We start from the raw sequence: 17,697 nt of genomic DNA on the forward strand, positions 1-17,697 counted from the left end.
TGAGTTGTGGAATGAGGTGTGGAATGGGATGTGGAATGAGGTGTGGAATGATGTTTGGAATGATGTGGGGAAGGTTGTGTGGATTGATGTGTGGCAGAATTGTGGAATGATGTGTGGAATGGTGAGAGAGCTGAAGTGTGGAATGATGTGTGAATAATGTGTGGAATGATGTGTGGAATGATGTGAGGAGTGATGGGTGGAATGATGGGTGGAATGATGTGCGGAATCCAGTGTGGAATGAGTTGTGGAAAGAGGTGTGTAATGAGTTGTGGAATGAGGTGTGGAATGATGTGTGTAATGAGGTGTGGAATGATGTGTGGAATGATGTGTGGAATAAGTTGTGGATTAAGGTGTAGAATAATGTGTGGAACGATGGGTGGAATGATGTGTGGAATGATGTATGGAATAATGTGTGGAATGATGTGTGGAATGATGTGTGGAATGATGTGTGGAATGGTGTGTGGCATGATGTATGGAATGAGATGTCGAATGAGGTGTGGAATGATGCATTGAATGATGTGTGGAATGATTTGTGGAATGATGCGTGGAATGATGTGTGGAATGATGTGTGGAATGATGCGTGGAATGATGCGTCGAATGATGTGTGGAATGATGCATGGAATGATGTGTAGAATGATGTGTGGAATGACGTGGTGGAATGATATTTGGAATGATGTGTGGAATGAGGTTTGGAATGATGTGTGGAATGATGTGTGGACTACCGGGTGGAATGAGTTGTGGAATGATGCTTTTAATGATGTGTAGAATGAGGTGTGGAATGACGTGGTGGAATGATGTGTGGAATGATATGTGGAATGAGGTTTGGAATGATGTGTGGAATGATGTGTGGAATGATGTGTGGAATTATGTGTGGAATGATGTCTGGAATGATGTGTGGAATGATGTGTGGAATGATGTGTAGAATGATGCGTAGAATGATGCGTGGAATGAGGCGTGGAATGACATGTGGAATGATGTGTGCAATGATGTGCGGAATGGGATGTGGAATGAGGTGTGGAATGATGTTTGGAATGAAGTGTGGAATGACGTGTGTAATGAGTTGTGGAATGAGGTGTGGAATGATGTGTGGAATGAGGTGTGGAATGATGTGTGGAATGATGTGTGGAATGACTTGTGGATTAAGGTGTGGAATAATGTGTGGAACGATGGGTGGAATGATGTGTGGAATGATGTATGGAATGATGTGTGGAATGATGTGTGGAATGATGTGTGGAATGATGTGTGGAATGAAGTGTGGAATGATGTGTGGAATGATGTGCGGAAACCAGTGTGGAATGAGTTGTGGAATGAGGTGTGGAATGGGATGTGGAATGAGGTGTGGAATGATGTTTGGAATGATGTGGGGAATGTTGTGTGGATTGATGTGTGGCAGAATTGTGGAATGATGTGTGGAATGGTGAGAGAGCTGAAGTGTGGAATGATGTGTGAATAATGTGTGGAATGGTGTGTGGAATGATGTGAGGAGTGATGGGTGGAATGATGGGTGGAATGATGTGCGGAATCCAGTGTGGAATGAGTTGTGGAAAGAGGTGTGTAATGAGTTGTGGAATGAGGTGTGGAATGATGTGTGTAATGAGGTGTGGAATGATGTGTGGAATGATGTGTGGAATAACTTGTGGATTAAGGTGTAGAATAATGTGTGGAACGATGGGTGGAATGATGTGTGGAATGATGTATGGAATGATGTGTGGAATGATGTGTGGAATGATGTGTGGAATGATGTGTGGAATGGTGTGTAGCATGATGTATGGAATGAGATGTCGAATGAGGTGTGGAATGATGCATTGAATGATGTGTGGAATGATTTGTGGAATGATGCGTGGAATGATGTGTGGAATGATGTGTGGAATGATGTGTGGAATGATGTGTGGAATGACTTGTGGATTAAGGTGTGGAATAATGTGTGGAACGATGGGTGGAATGATGTGTGGAATGATGTATGGAATGATGTGTGGAATGATGTGTGGAATGATGTGTGGAATGATGTGTGGAATGAAGTGTGGAATGATGTATGGAATCATGTGCCGAATGATGTGTGGAATGATGTGTTGAATGATATGTGGAATGAGGTTTGTAAGGATGTGGGAATGATGTGTGGAATTGTGTGTGGCATGATGTTTGTAATGAGATGTCGAATGAGGTGTGGAATGATGCGTGGAATGATGTGTGGAATGATGTGTGGAATGATGCGTGGAATGATGTGTGGAATGATGTGTGGAATGATGCGTGGAATGATGCGTGGAATGATGCGTGGAATGAGGCATGGAATGATGTGGGGAATGATGTGTGGATTGATGTGTGGAATGAATTGTGGAATGATGTGTGGAATGGTGAGAGAGCTGAAGTGTGGAATGGTGTGTGAGTGATGTATGGAATGATGTGTGGAATGATGTGAGGAGTGATGGGTGGAATGATGGGTGGAATGATGTGTGGAATGATGTGTATAATGATGTGTGGAATGACGTGTGGAATGATGCGTGGAATGATGGTTGGAATGATGTCTGGAATGATGTGTCGAATAATGTGTGATATGATGTGTGGAATGAGGTGTGGAATGATGTGTGGAATGTTGTGCGGAATGTGTTTTGGAATGAAGTGTGGAATGATGCGTGGAATGATGCGTGGAAGATGCGTGGAAGGATGTGTGGATTTGTGCGTGGAATGTTTTGTGGAATGATGTGTGGAATGATGACTAGAATGATGTTTGGAATGATGTGTGGAATGATGTTAAGAATGAGGTTTGGAATGATGTGTGGGATGAGGTGTGGAATGATGTGTGCAGTAATCTGTGGAATGAAGAGAGGAATAATGTGTGAAATGATGTATGGAATGAGGTGTGGAATGATGTGTGGAAAGATGTGTGGAATGAGGTTTGGAATGAGGTGTGGAATGATGCGTGGATTGATGCGTGGAATTATGCGTGGAAGGATGTGTGGGTTGATGTGTGGAATAAATTGTGGAATGCTGTGTGGAATGATGAGTGGAATGATGCGTGAAATGTTGTGTGGAATGATGTTTGGAACGAGGTGTGGAATGATGTGAGGGATGATGTGTCGAATGATGTGTGGAATGATGTGTGGAAGGATGTGTGGAATAAATTCTGAAATGAGGTGTGGAATAATATTTGGAATGATGTGTGGAATGATGTGTTGAATGATGTGTGGATTGATGTGTGGAATGATGTGTGGAATGATGTGTGGAATTTTGCTTGGAATGATGTGTGGAATGATGTCGGGAATGAGGTGTGGAATGATGTTTGGAATGGTGGGTGAAATGATGTGTGGAATGATGTGTGGAAAGATGTGTGGAATGATGTGTGGAATGAACTGTGGAATGAGTTGTGGAATGATGTGTGGAATGCTTTATGGAATGATGTGTAGAATGAGGTGTGGAATGAGGTGTGGAATGAGGTTTGCAATGATGTGTGGAAAGATGTTTGGAATGATGCGTGGAATGATGCGTGGAATGATGTGTGGAATGACGGGTGGAATGAGTTGTGGAATGATGCTTGTAATGTGATGTAGAATGATGTGTGGAATGACGTGGTGGAATGATGTGTGGAATGAAGTGTGGAATGAGGTTTGGAATGATGTGTGGAATGATGTGTGGAATGCCGGGTGGCATGAGTTGTGGAATGATGCTTTTAATGATGTGTAGAATGAGGTGTGGAATGATGCGTGGATTGATGCGTGGAATGATGCGTGGAAGGGAGTGTGGGTTGATGTGTGGAATAAATTGTGGAATGATGTGTGGAATGATGAGTGGAATGATGCGTGAAATGTTGTGTGGAATGATGTGTGGAAAGATGTGTGGAATGATGCGTGGATTGATGCGTGGAATGATGCGTGGAAGGATGTGTGGGTTGATGTGTGGAATAAATTGTGGAATGATGTGTGGAATGATGAGTGGAATGATGCGTGAAATGTTGTGTGGAATGATGTGTGGAAAGATGTGTGGAATGATGTGTGGAATGAACTGTGGAATGAGTTGTGGAATGATGTGTGGAATGCTTTATGCAATGATGTGTAGAATGAGGTGTGGAATGAGGTGTGGAATGAGGTTTGCAATGATGTGTGGGATGATGTGTCGAATGAGGTGTGGAATGATGTGTGGAAGGATGTGTGGAATAAATTCTGGAATGAGGTGTGGAATGATGTGTCGAATGATGTGTGGAATGATGTGTGGAAGGATGTGTGGAATAAATTCTGGAATGAGGTGTGGAATGATGTGTGGAATAATATTTGGAATGATGTGTGGAATGATGTGTTGAATGATGCTTGGAATGAGGTGTGGAATGATGTCTGGAATGAGGTGTGGAATGATGTTTGGAATGGTGGGTGAAATGATGTGTGGAATGATGTGTGGAAAGATGTGTGGAATGATGTGTGGAATGAACTGTGGAATGAGTTGTGGAATTATGTGTGGAATGCTTTATGCAATGATGTGTAGAATGAGGTGTGGAATGAGGTGTGGAATGAGGTTTGCAATGATGTGTGGAAAGATGTTTGGAATGATGCCTGGAAACATGCGTGGAATGATGTGTGGAATGATGGGTGGAATGAGTTGTGGAATGATGCTTGTAATGTGATGTAGAATGATGTGTGGAATGACGTGGTGGAATGATGTGTGGAATGATGTGTGGAATGATGTTTGGAATGATGTCTGGAATGATGTGTGGAATGATGTGTGGAATGATGTGTGGAATGATGCGTGGAATGATGCAAGGAATGAGTCGTGGAATGACGTGTGGAATGATGTGTGGAATGATGTGCGGAAACCAGTGTGGAATGAGTTGTGGAATGAGGTGTGGAATGGGATGTGGAATGAGGTGTGGAATGATGTTTGGAATGAAGTGTGGAATGACGTGTGTAATGAGTTGTGGAATGAGGTGTGGAATGATGTGTGGAATGAGGTGTGGAATGATGTGTGGAATGATGTGTGGAATGACTTGTGGATTAAGGTGTGGAATAATGTGTGGAACGATGGGTGGAATGATGTGTGGAATGATGTATGGAATGATCTGTGGAATGATGTGTGGAATGATATGTGGAATGATGTGTGGAATGTGGTGTGGAATGATGTGTGGAATCATGTGCCGAATGATGTGTGGAATGAGGTTTTTAACGATGTGGGGATGAGGTGTGGAATGATTCGTGGAATGATGTGTGGAATGATGTGTGGAATGATGCGTGGAATGATGTGTGGAATGATGCGTGGAATGATGAATGGAATGGTGCGCAGAATGAGGTTTGGAATGATGTCTGGAATGATGTGTGGAATGAGGTTAGGAATGATGTGTGGAATGATGTTTGGAATGAGGTGTGGAATGAGGTGCGGAATGATGCGTGGAATTATGTGTGGAATGATGTGTTGAATGAGGTGTGGAATGATGTCTGGAATGATGTGTGGAATGATGTGTGTAATGATGTGTGAAATGATGTCTGGAATGATGTGTGGAATGATGTGTGGAAAGATGTTTTGAATGATGTGTGGAAAGTTGTGTGGAATGAGGTGTGGAATGATGCGAGGAATGATGTTTAGAATGATGTGCGGAATGATGTGAAGAATGACGGGTGGAATGAGTTTTGGAATGAGGTGTGGAATGAGGTGTGGAATGAGGTGTGCAATGAGGTGTGGAATGAGGTGTGGTATGACGTGTAGAATGACGTGTGGAATGATGTGTGGAATATGGTTTGGAATGATGTGTCGAATGATGTTTGGAATGAAGTTGGAATGAGTTGTGGAATGACGTGTGGAATGATGTTTGGAATGATGTATGGAATGATGTGCGGAATTACGAGTTAAAAGATGTGTGGAATGACGTGTTGAATGCCATGTGGAATGAAGTGTGCAATGCTGTGTGGAATGAGGTGTGGAATGATGTGTGGAATGATGTTTAGAAGGAGGGGTAAATTGATGTGTGGAATGAGGTGTAGAATGATGTGTGGAATGAGGTGTGGAATGACGTGTGGAATGATGTTTGGAATGATGTGTGGAATGATGTGTGGAATAATGTTTAGAACGAGGTGTGGAATGATGTGTGGAATGATGTGTGCAATGATGTGTGAAATGAGGTTTGAAATGACGTGTGGAATGATGTTTGGAATGATGTGTGGAATGAGTTGTGGAATGCGGTGTGAAATGAGGTGTGGAATGAGGTGTAGGAATGAGTTGTGGAACGATGCGTGGAATGATGCGTGGCATGATGCTTGGAACGATGTGTGGATTGGTGTGTGGAATAAATAGTGGAAAGATGTTTAAAATGAGGTGTGGAATGATTTGTGGAATGATGTGCGGTATGAGGTGTGGAATGATGTGTGTAATGATGTGTGGAATTATGCGTGGAATGATGCATGGAATGATGCATGGAAGAATGTGTCCATTGATGTGTGGAATAAATGTGGAATGATGCGTGGAATGATGAGTGGAATGATGTGTGGACTGATGTGTGGAAAGTTGTTTGGAATGATGTGTGGAATTACGTTTCGAATGACGTGTGGAATGGTGAGTGGAATGAAGTGTGGAATGATGTGTGGAATGATGTGTTGAATGATGAGAGGAATGAGGTGTGGAATGATGTGTGGAAATAGGGTTGCAATAATGTGTGGAATGATGTGTAGAATGTGGTGTGGAATGATGCCTGGAATGATGTGTGGAATGATGTGTGGAATGAGGTATGGAATGATGTCTGGAATGATTTGTGGAATGATGTGTGTAATGATGTGTGAAATGAGGGGGGGTTTGAGGTGTGGAATGAGGTGTGGAATGAGGTGTGGTATGATGTTTGGAATGATGTGTGAAATGATGTGTCGAATGAGGTGTGGAATGCTGGGTGGAATGATGTGTGGAATGATGTGTGGAATGATGTGTGGAATGATTTGTGGAATGATGTTTAGAATGATGTGCGGAATGATCTGTGGAATAATGTTTAGAATGATGTGTGGAATGATGTGAAGAATGACGGGTGGAATGAGTTTTGTAATGAGGTGTGGAATGTGGTGTGGAATGAGGTGTGGAATGAGGTGTGGTATGACGTGTGGAATGATGTTTGGAATGAGGTTAGGAATGATGTGTGGAATGATGTTTGGAATGACGGGTGGAATGAGTTGTGGAATGAGGTGTGGAATGAGGTCTGGAATGAGGTGTGGAATGAGGTATGGAATGAGGTGTGGAATGGTGTGTGGAATGAAGTGTAGAATGAGGTTTGGAATGATGTGTGGAATGATGTGTGGAATGATGTGTGGAATAATGTGTGGAATGAGATTTGTAATGATGTGTGGAATGAGATTTGTAATGATGTGTGGAATGATGATTGGAATGATGTGTGGAATGATGTGTGGAATAATGTTTAGAATGAGGTGTGGAATGAAGTGTGGAATGATGTGTGCAACGATGTTTGGAATGAGCTGTGGAATAATGTGTGGAATGATGTGCTGAATGATGTTTGGAATGAAGTGTGGAACGATGGGTGGAATGAGTTGTGGAATGAGGTGTGAAATGAGGTGTGGAATAAGGTATGCAATGAAGTGTGGAATGAGGTGTGGAATGATGTGTGGAATGATGTGTGGAATGATGTGTGGAAAGAGGTATGGAAAGATGTGTGCAATGCTGTGTGGAATGATGTGTGGAATGTTGTTTGGAATGATATTTGGAATCAGGTGTGAAATGATGTGTAGAATGATGTTTAGAATGAGGTGTGAATTATGTGTGGAATGATGTCTGTTATGATGTGTGGAATGAGGTTTGGAATGTGGTGTGGAATGATGTGTGGAATGATGTTTGCAATGATATGCGGAATGCTGTGTGGAATGATGTGTGGAATGATGTGTGCAATGATGTGTACAATGAGGTTTGGAATGTTGTGTGGAATGATGCGTGGAATGATTTGTGGAATAAAGTCTGGAATGATGTGTAGAATGAGGTGTGGAATGATGTTTGGAATGATGTGTGGAATGATGTGTGCAATTGTGTGTGGATTGATGTGTGGAATGATGTGTGGAATGACGTGTGGAATGACATGTGGAATGAGTTGTGGAATGAGGTGTGGAATGATTTGTGGAATGATGTGTCGTATGATGTGTGAAATGATGTGTGGAATGTTGTGTGGAATGACGTGTGAAATGGTGTGTGTAATGATGCATGGAATGTGATATGGAATGAGGTGCGGAATAAATCGGGGAATGATGTGTGGAATGAGATGTGGAATGATGTGTGGAATGATGTGTGAAATGATGCGTGGAATGATGTGTGGAATGATGCGTGGAATGATGCGTGGAATGATGTGTGGATTGATGTGTGGTAATGAATTGTGGAATGATGTGTAGAATGATGTGTGGAATGATGTTTGGAATGATGTTTGGAATGATGTGTGAAATGATGTGTAGAATGAGGTGCGGAATGGTTGGTTGAATGATGTGTGGAATGATGTGTGGAATTATGTGTGAAATGATGTCTGGAATGACTTGTGGAATGAGGTTTGGAATGATGTGTGGAATGGTGTGAAGAATGACGGGTGAAATGAGTTGTGGAATGTGGTGTGGAATGAGATGTCGAATGAAGTGGGAAATGAAGGTGTGGAATAAGGTGTGGAATGAGGTGTGGTATGATGTTTGGAATGATGTGTGGAATAATGTGTCGAATGAAGTGTGGAATGGTGGGTGGAATGATGTGGGAATGATGTGTGGAATTATGTGTGAAATGACTTGTGGAATGAGGTGTGAAATGATGTGTGGAATGGTGTGTGGAATGATGTGTAGAATGAGGTTTGGAATGATGTGTGTAATGATGTGTGGAATGATGTGTGGAATAATGTGTGGAATGAGTTTTGGAATGATGTGTGGAATGATGTTTAGAATGAGGGGTGAATTGATGTGTGGAATGATGTGTAGAATGAAGTGTGGAATGAGGTGTGGAATTACGAGTGAAAAGATGTGTGGAATGACGTGTGGAATGAGGTGTGGAATGATGTGTGGAATGATGTTTAGAATGAGGGGTGAATTGATGTGTGGAATGATGTGTGGAATGATGTGTGGAATGAGTGTGGATAGTGGTGTGGAATGAGGTTTGGAATGATGTATGGAATGAGGCTTAGAATGAAGTGTGGAATGATGTTTGGAATGATGTGTGGAATGATGTGTGGAATGATGTGTGGGATGATGTATGGAATAATGTTTAGAACGAGGTGTGGAATGATGTGTGGAATGATGTGTGCAATGATGTGTGGAATGAGGTTTGGAATGATGTGTGGAATGATCTGTGGAATGAGTTGTGGAATGCAGTGTGAAGTGAGGTTTGGAATGAGGTAGGCAATGAAGTGTGGAATGAGGTGTGGAATGATGTGTGGAATGATGTGTGGAATGAGGTGTGGAATGAGGTGTGGAATGATGCGTGGCATGATGCGTGGAACGATGTGTGGATTGGTGTGTGGAATAAATAGTGGAATAATGTTTAAAATGAGGTGTGGTTTGAATGTGGAATTATGTGTGGAATGATGTGTGGAATGACGTGTGGAATGAGTTGTGGAATGATGTATGAAATAAGGTATGGAATGAGTTGTGGAATGAGGTGTGTAATGACGTGTGGAATGATGTGTGGAATGATGTGTAGAATGATGTGTGAAATGATGCGTGGAATGATGTGTGGAATGATGTGCGGAATGATGCGTGGAATGATGCGTGGAATGATGCGTGGAATGATGTGTGGATTGATGTGTGGAATGAATTATGGATTGATGTGTGGAATGATGACAGGACTGATGTGTGGAATGATGTATGAATGATGTTTGTAATGATGTGTGGAATGATGTGAGGAGTGATGAGTGGAATGATGGTTGGAATGATGTGTGGACTGATGTGTATAATGATGTGTGGAATGACGCGTGGAATGATGCGTGGAATGATACGTGGAATGATTTGTGGAATGATGTGTGTAATAATGTGTGGAATGATGTGTGGAATGAGGTGTGGAATGAGGTGTGGAATGAGGGGTGGAATGATGCGTGGAATGATGCGTGGAAAGTTTGCGTGGAAGGATGTGTGGATTGATGTGTGGAATGTATTGTGGAATGATATGTGGAATGATGTGTGGTAGGATGTGCGGAATGACATGTGGAATGTGGTGTCGAATGATGCGTGGAATGATGAGTGGAAGGATGTGTGGATTGATGTGTGGAATGCATTGTGGAATGAAGTGTGGAATGATGTTTGGAACGAGGTGTGGAATGAGGTGTCGAATGAGGTGTGGAATGATGTGTGGAATGATGTGTGGGATGATGTTATAAATGATGTCTGAAATGAGGTGGGGAATGATATGTGGAATAATGTGTGGAATGGTGAGATGACTGATGTGTGGAATGATGTGTGAATGATGTGAGGAGTGATGGGTGGAATGATGCGTGGAATGATGCGTGGAATGATGCGTGGAATGATGCGTGGAATGATGTGTGGAATGATGTGTGAAATAATGTGTGGAATGATGTGTGGAATGAGGTTTGGAATGAGGTGTGGAATGATGTGTGGAATGATGTGCGTAATGAGGTGTGGAATGATGTGTAGAATGATGCGTGGAATGATGCGTGGAATGATGTGTGGAATGATGTGTGGAATGAGGTGTGGAAAGATGTGTGGAATGTTGTGTGGAATGATGTGTAGAATGAGGTGTGGAATGATGTGTGGAATGATGTGTGGAAAAACTTGTGGAATTATGTGTGGAATGATGTGTGGAATGAAGTGTGTTATGATGTGCGGAATGAGGTGTGGAATGAGGTGTGGAATGATGCGTGGAATGATGAGTGGAAGGATGTGTGGATTGATGCGTGGAATATATTGCGGAATGATGTGTTGAATGATGTTTGGAACGAGGTGTGGAATGATGTGTGGAATAATATGTGGAATGATGTGTGGAATGCTGCGAAGAATCAATTGTGAAATGAGGTGGGGAATGATGTGTGGACTGATGTGTGGAATGAAGTGTGGATGGATGCGTGGAATATGGCGTGGAATGAGGTGTGGAATGAGGTGTGGAATGATGCGTGGAATGATGTGTGGAATGATGTGTGGAATGAGGTGTGGAATGATGTGTGGAATGAGGTGTGGAATGAGGTATGGAATGATGTGTGGAATGATGTGCGTAATGAGGTGTAGAATGATGCGTGGAATGATGCGTGGAAGGATGAGGGATTGATGTGTGGAATGTATTGTGGAATATTGTGTGGAATAATGACTGATATGATGTGTGGAATGATGTGTGGAATGATGTTATGAAAGAGGTTTGGAATGATGTGTGGGATGACGTGTGGAATGATGTGTGGAATTATGTGTGGAAAGATGTGTGGAATTAGGTTTGGAATGGTGTGTGGAATGATTTGTGGAATGATGTGTGGAATGAGGTGTGGAAAGATGTGTGGAATGTTGCGTGGATAATGTGTGGTATGATGTGCAGAATGAGGTGTGGAATGAGGTGTGGAATGATGCGTGGAATGATGAGTGGAAGGATGTGTGGATTGATGTGTGGAATGTATTGCAGAATGATGTGTTGAATGATGTTTGGAACGAGGTGTGGAATGATGTGTGGAATAATATCTGGAATGATGTGTGGAATGATGTGAAGAATGATGTGTGAAATGAGATGGGGAATGATGTGTGGACTGATTTGTGGAATGATATGTGGAATAATGTGTTGAATTACTGTGGATTGATGCGTGGAATATGGCGTGGAATGAGGTGTGGAATGAGGTGTGGAATGATGTGTGGAATGATGTGTGGAATGATGTGTGGAATGAGGTGTGGAATGATGTGTGGAATGATGTGTGGAATGATTGGTGGAATGATGGCTGGAATGATGTGTGGAATGATGTATGGAATGATGCGTGGAATGATGTGTGGAATGGTGTGCTGAATGATGTCTGGAATTATGTGTGGAATGATATGTGGAATGAGGTTTGTAATGATGTGGGAATGAGGTGTGGAATTATGTGTGCAATAAAGTGTGGAATGATGTGTGGAATGATGTGTGGAATCATGTGTGGAATTATGTTTGGAACGTGGTGTGGAATGATGTGTAGAATGAGGTGTGGAATGATGTGTGGAATGATGTGTGGAATGGTGAGAGGACTGATGTATGGAATTATGTATGAATGATGTGTGGAATGATGTGTGGAATGATGTGACGAGTGATGGGTGGAATGATGGGTGGAATGATGTGTGGAATGATGTGTATAATGATGTGTGGAATGACGCGTGGAATGATGCGTGGAATGATGCGTGGAATGATGTGTTGAATGATGTGTGGAATAATGTGTGGAATGTTGTGTGGAATGAGGTGTGGAATGATTTATGGAATGATGTGCGTAATGAGGTGTGGAATGAGGTGTGGAATGTTGCGTGGAATGATGCCTGGAAGGATGTGTGGATTGATGTGTGGAATGTATTGTGGAATATTGTGTGGAATGATGACTGATATGATGTGTGGAATGATGTGTGGAATTATGTTAAGAAAGAGGTTTGGAATGATGTGTGGGATAACGTGTGGAATGATGTGTGGAATGATGTGTGGAAAGATGTGTGGAATTAGGTTTGGAATGGTGTGTGGAATGATGTTTGGAATGATGTGTTGGACGATGTGTGGAATGATGTGTGGAATGATGTTTGGAATGATGTGTACAATTATGTGTAGCATGAGGTGCGGAATGTTGGGTGGAATGATGTGTGGAATGATGTGTGGAATTATGTGTGGAATGATGTGTGCAATGATGTGTGGAATGAGGTGTGGAAAGATGTGTGGAATGTTGTGTGGAATGATGTGTAGAATGAGGTGTGGAATGATGTGTGGAATGATGTGTGGAATAATGTGTGGAATTATGTGTGGAATGATGTGTGGTATGATGTGCGGAATGAGGTGTGGAATGAGGTTTGGAATAACGCGTGGAATGATGAGTGGAAGGATGTGTGGATTGATGTGTGAAATGTATTGTGCAATGAAGTGTGGAATGCTGTTTCGAACGAGGTGTGGAATGATGTGTGGAATGATATGTGGAATGATGTGTGGAATGATGTGATGAATGATGTGTGAAATCAGGTGGGGAATGATGTGTGGAATGTTGTGTGGAATGACATCTGGAATAATGTGTGGAATGATCTGTGGATTGATGCGTGGAATATGGCGTGGAATGAGGTGTGGAATGATGTGCGGAATGATGTGTGGAATGATGTGTGGAATGATGTGTGGAATGCGGTGTGGAATGATGTGTGGAATGACGTGTGGAATGATTGGTGGAATGATGGGTGGAATATTGTGTGGAATGATGTATGGAATGATGTGTGGGATGATGTGTGGAATGATGTGTGGAATTATGTGTGGAATGTGGTTTGGAATGATGTGAGGAATGATGTGCTGAATGATGTGTGGAATGATGTGTGGAATGATATGTGGAATGAGGTTTGTAATGATGTGGGAATGAGGTGTGGAATTATGTGTGGAATGATGTGTGGAATGATGTGTGGAATGGTGTGTGGCATGATGCATGGAATGAGGTTTGGAATGAGGTGTGGAATGATGAGTGGAATCATTTGTGGAATGATGTGTTGAATGATGTGTGGAATGATGCGTGGAATGATGCGTGGAATGATGTGTGCATAGATGTTTGGAATGAATGGTGGAAAGATGTGTGGAATGTTAAGAGGACTGATGTGTGGAATGATGTGTGAATGACGTGTGGAATGATATGTGGAATGAGGTGTGGAATGATGTCTGGAATGATGTGTGGAATAATGTGAGGAAGGATGTGTAATCCTATTTGGAATGGTGTGTGGAATGATGTGTACAATGAAGTGTGGAATGATGTGTGGAATGCTGTTTGGAATGATGTGCGGAATTATGTGTGGAATGATGTGTGGAATGATGTTTGGAATGATGTGTGGAAAGATGTGTGGAATGATGTGTGGAATGATGTTTGGAATGATGTGTGGAAAGATGTGTGGAATGATGTGTGCAATAATGCGTGGAATAATGTGTGGAATGAGGTGTGGAATGATGTGTGGAATAATGTATGGAATGATGTGTGGAATGAGGTGTGGAATGATGTGTGGTAGGATGTGCGGAATGAGGTGTGGAATGATGCGTGGAATGAGGTGTGGCATGATGCGTGGAATGATGAGTGGAAGGATGTGTGGATTGATGTGTGGAATGCATTGTGGAACGATGTGTGGAATGATGTTTGGAACGAGGTGTGGAATGATGTGTAGAATGAGGTGTGGAATGATGTGTGGAATGATGTGTGGGATGATGTGATAAATGATGTGTGAAATTAGGTGGGGAATGATGTGTGGAATGATGTGTGGAATGATATGAGGAATGATGCGTGGAATGATGCGTTGAATGATGCGTGGAATGATGTGTGGATTGATGTTTGGAATGAATTGAGGAAAGATGTGTGGAATGGTGAGATGACTGATGTGTGGAATGATGTGTGAATGATGTGTGGAATGATGTGTGGAATGAAGTGAGGAGTGATGGGTGGAATGATGTGTGGAATGATGTGTATAATGATGTGTGGAATGCCGCGTGGAATGATGCGTGGAATGATGCGTGCAATGATGTGTGGAATGATGTGTGAAATAATGTGTGGAATGATGTGTGGAATGAGGTGTGGATTGATGTGTGGAATGATGTGCGTAATGAGGTGTGGAATGAGGTGTGGAATGATGCGTGGAATGATGCGTGGAAGGATGAGGGATTGATGTGTGGAATGTATTGTGGAATATTGTGTGGAATGATGACTGATATGATATGTGGAATGATGTGTGGAATGATGTTAAAAAAGAGGTTTGGAATGATGTGTGGGATGACGTGTGGAATGATGTGTGGAATTATTTGTGGAAAGATGTGTGGAATTAGGTTTTGAATGGTGTGTGGAATGATGTTTGGAATGATGTGTTGGATGATGTGTGGAATGATGTGTGAATGATGTGTGGAATGATGTGAGGAGTGATGGGTGGAATGATGTGTGGAATGATGTGTATAATGGTGTGTGGAATGACGCGTGGAATGATGCGTGGAATGATGCGTGGAATGATGTGTGGAATGATGTGTGGAATAATGTGTGGAATGATGTGAGGAATGAGGTGTGGAATGATGTGTGGAATAATGTGTGGAATTATGTTTGGAATGATGTGTGGAATGATGTGTGGAATGAGGTGTGGAAAGATGTGTGGAAAGTTGTGTGGAATGGTGTGTAGAATGAGGTGTGGAATGATGTGTGGAATGATGTGTGGATTGATGTGTGGAATGTATTGCGGAATGAAGTGTTGAATGATGTTTGGAACGAGGTGTGGAATGATGTGTGGACTAATATGTGGAATGATGTGTGGAATGATACGAAGAATGATGTGTGAGATGAGGTGGGGAATGATGTGTGGACTGATGTGTGGAATGATATGTGGAATAATGTGTGGAATGATCTGTGGATTGATGCGTGGAATATGGCGTGGAATGAGGTGTGGAATGAGGTGTGGAATGATGCGTGGAATGATGTTTGGAATGATGTGTGGAATGAGGTGTGGAATGATGTGTGGAATGATGTGTGGAATGATTGGTAGAATGATGGGTGGAATGATGTGTGGAATGATGTGTGGAATGATGTGTGGAATGAGGTGTGGAATGATGTGTGGAATGATGTGCTGAATGATGAGTGGAATGATGTGTGGAATGATATGTGGAATGAGGTTCGTAATGATGTGGGAATGAGGTGTGGAATTATGTGTGGAATAATGTGTGGAATGATCTGTGGAATGGTGTGTGGCATGATGTATGGAATGAGGTTTGGAATGAGGTATGGATTGTTGCGTGGAATGATGTGTGGTATCATGTGTGGAATGATGTGTTGAATGATGCATGGAATGATGCGTGGAATGATGCGTGGAATGATGTTTGCATTGATGTTTTGGAATGAATTGTGGAACGATGTGTGGATTGGTGAGAGGACTGATGTGTGGAATGATGTGTGAATGACGTGTTGAATGACGTGTGAAATGAGGTGTGGAATGATGTGCGGTAGGATGTGCGGAATGACATGTTGAATGAGGTGTGGAATGATGCGTGGAATGATGAGTGGAAGGATGTGTGGAATGATGCGTGGAATGTTGTGTGGATTGATGTTTGGAATGAATTGTGGAAAGATGTGTGGAATGGTGAGATGACTGATGTGTTGCATGATGTGTGAATGATGTGTGGAATGATGTGTGGAATGATGTGAGGAGTGATGGGTGGAATGATGTGTGGAATGATGTGTATAATGATGTGTGGAATGACGCGTGGAATGATGCGTGGAACGATTTCTGGAATGATGTGTGGAATGATGTGTGGAATGAGGTGTCGAATGATGTGTGCAATGTTGTGCGTAATGAGGTGTGGAATGAAGTGTAGAATGATGTGTGGAATAATGTGTGGAATAATGTGTGGAATTATTTGTGGAATGATGTGTGGAATGATGTGTGGTATGATGTGCAGAATGAGGTGTGGAATGAGGTGTGGGATGATGCGTGGAATGACGTGTGGAAGGATGTGTGGATTGATGAGTGGAATGTATTGTGGAATATTGTGTGGAATGATGACTGATATGCTGTGTCGAATGATGTGTGGAATGATGTTAAGAAAGAGGTTTGGAATGATGTCTGGGATGTCGTGTGGAATGATGTGTGGAAAGATGTTTGAAATGATGTGTTGGATGATGTGTGGAATGATGTTTGGAATGATGTTTGGAATGATGCTTGGAACGAGGTGTGGAATGATGTGTGGAATGATATGTGGAATGATGTGTGGAATGATGTGATGAATGATGTGTGAAATTAGGTTTTGAATGATGTGAGGAATGATGTGTGGAATGATATGTGGAATGATGTGTGGAATGATGTGTGGAATGATGTGTGGAATGATGTGTGGAATGAGGTGTGGAATGTTGTGTGGAATGATGTGTGGAATGATGAGTCGAAATAGGGTTGTAATGTTGTGTGGAATGACGTGTAGAATGTGGTGTGGAAAGATCGGTGGAATGATGTGTGGAATGATGTGTGGAATGATGTGTGGAATGATGTGTGGAATTATGTGAGGAATGATGTGTAGAATGATGTGTAGAAAGAGGTTTGGAATGATGTGTGGAATGAGGTGCGAAATGAGGTGTGGAATGATGTGTTGAATATGTGTGAAATAATGTGTGGAATGATGTGTGGAATGAGGTGTGGAATGATGTGTGGAATGATGTCTGGAATGATGTGTGGAATGATGTCTGGAATGATGTGTGGAATGCTGTTTGGAATAATGTGTGGAATGACGTGTAGAATGATGTGTGGAATGATATGTGGAATGCTGTTTGGAATGATGTATGGAATGATGTGTCGTATGTGGTATGGAATGTTGGTTGGAATGATGTGTGGAATGGTGTATGGAACGATTAGTGGAATGATGTGTGGAATGATGTGTGGAATGATGTGTGGAATGAAGTGTGGAATGTTGTGTGGAATGATGTGAGGAATGATGTGTAGAATGAGCTTTGGAATGATGTGTGCAAAGATGTGTGGAATGAGGTGTGGAATGAGGTGTGGAATGAGGTGTGGAATGATGCAAGGAATGATGTGCGAAATGATGTGTGGAATGATGTGTGGAATGATGTTTGCAATGATTTGC

This window comes from Pristiophorus japonicus, unplaced genomic scaffold (genome assembly GCF_044704955.1).
Source record: "Pristiophorus japonicus isolate sPriJap1 unplaced genomic scaffold, sPriJap1.hap1 HAP1_SCAFFOLD_43, whole genome shotgun sequence".
In the NCBI taxonomy this organism is placed as follows: domain Eukaryota; kingdom Metazoa; phylum Chordata; class Chondrichthyes; family Pristiophoridae; genus Pristiophorus; species Pristiophorus japonicus.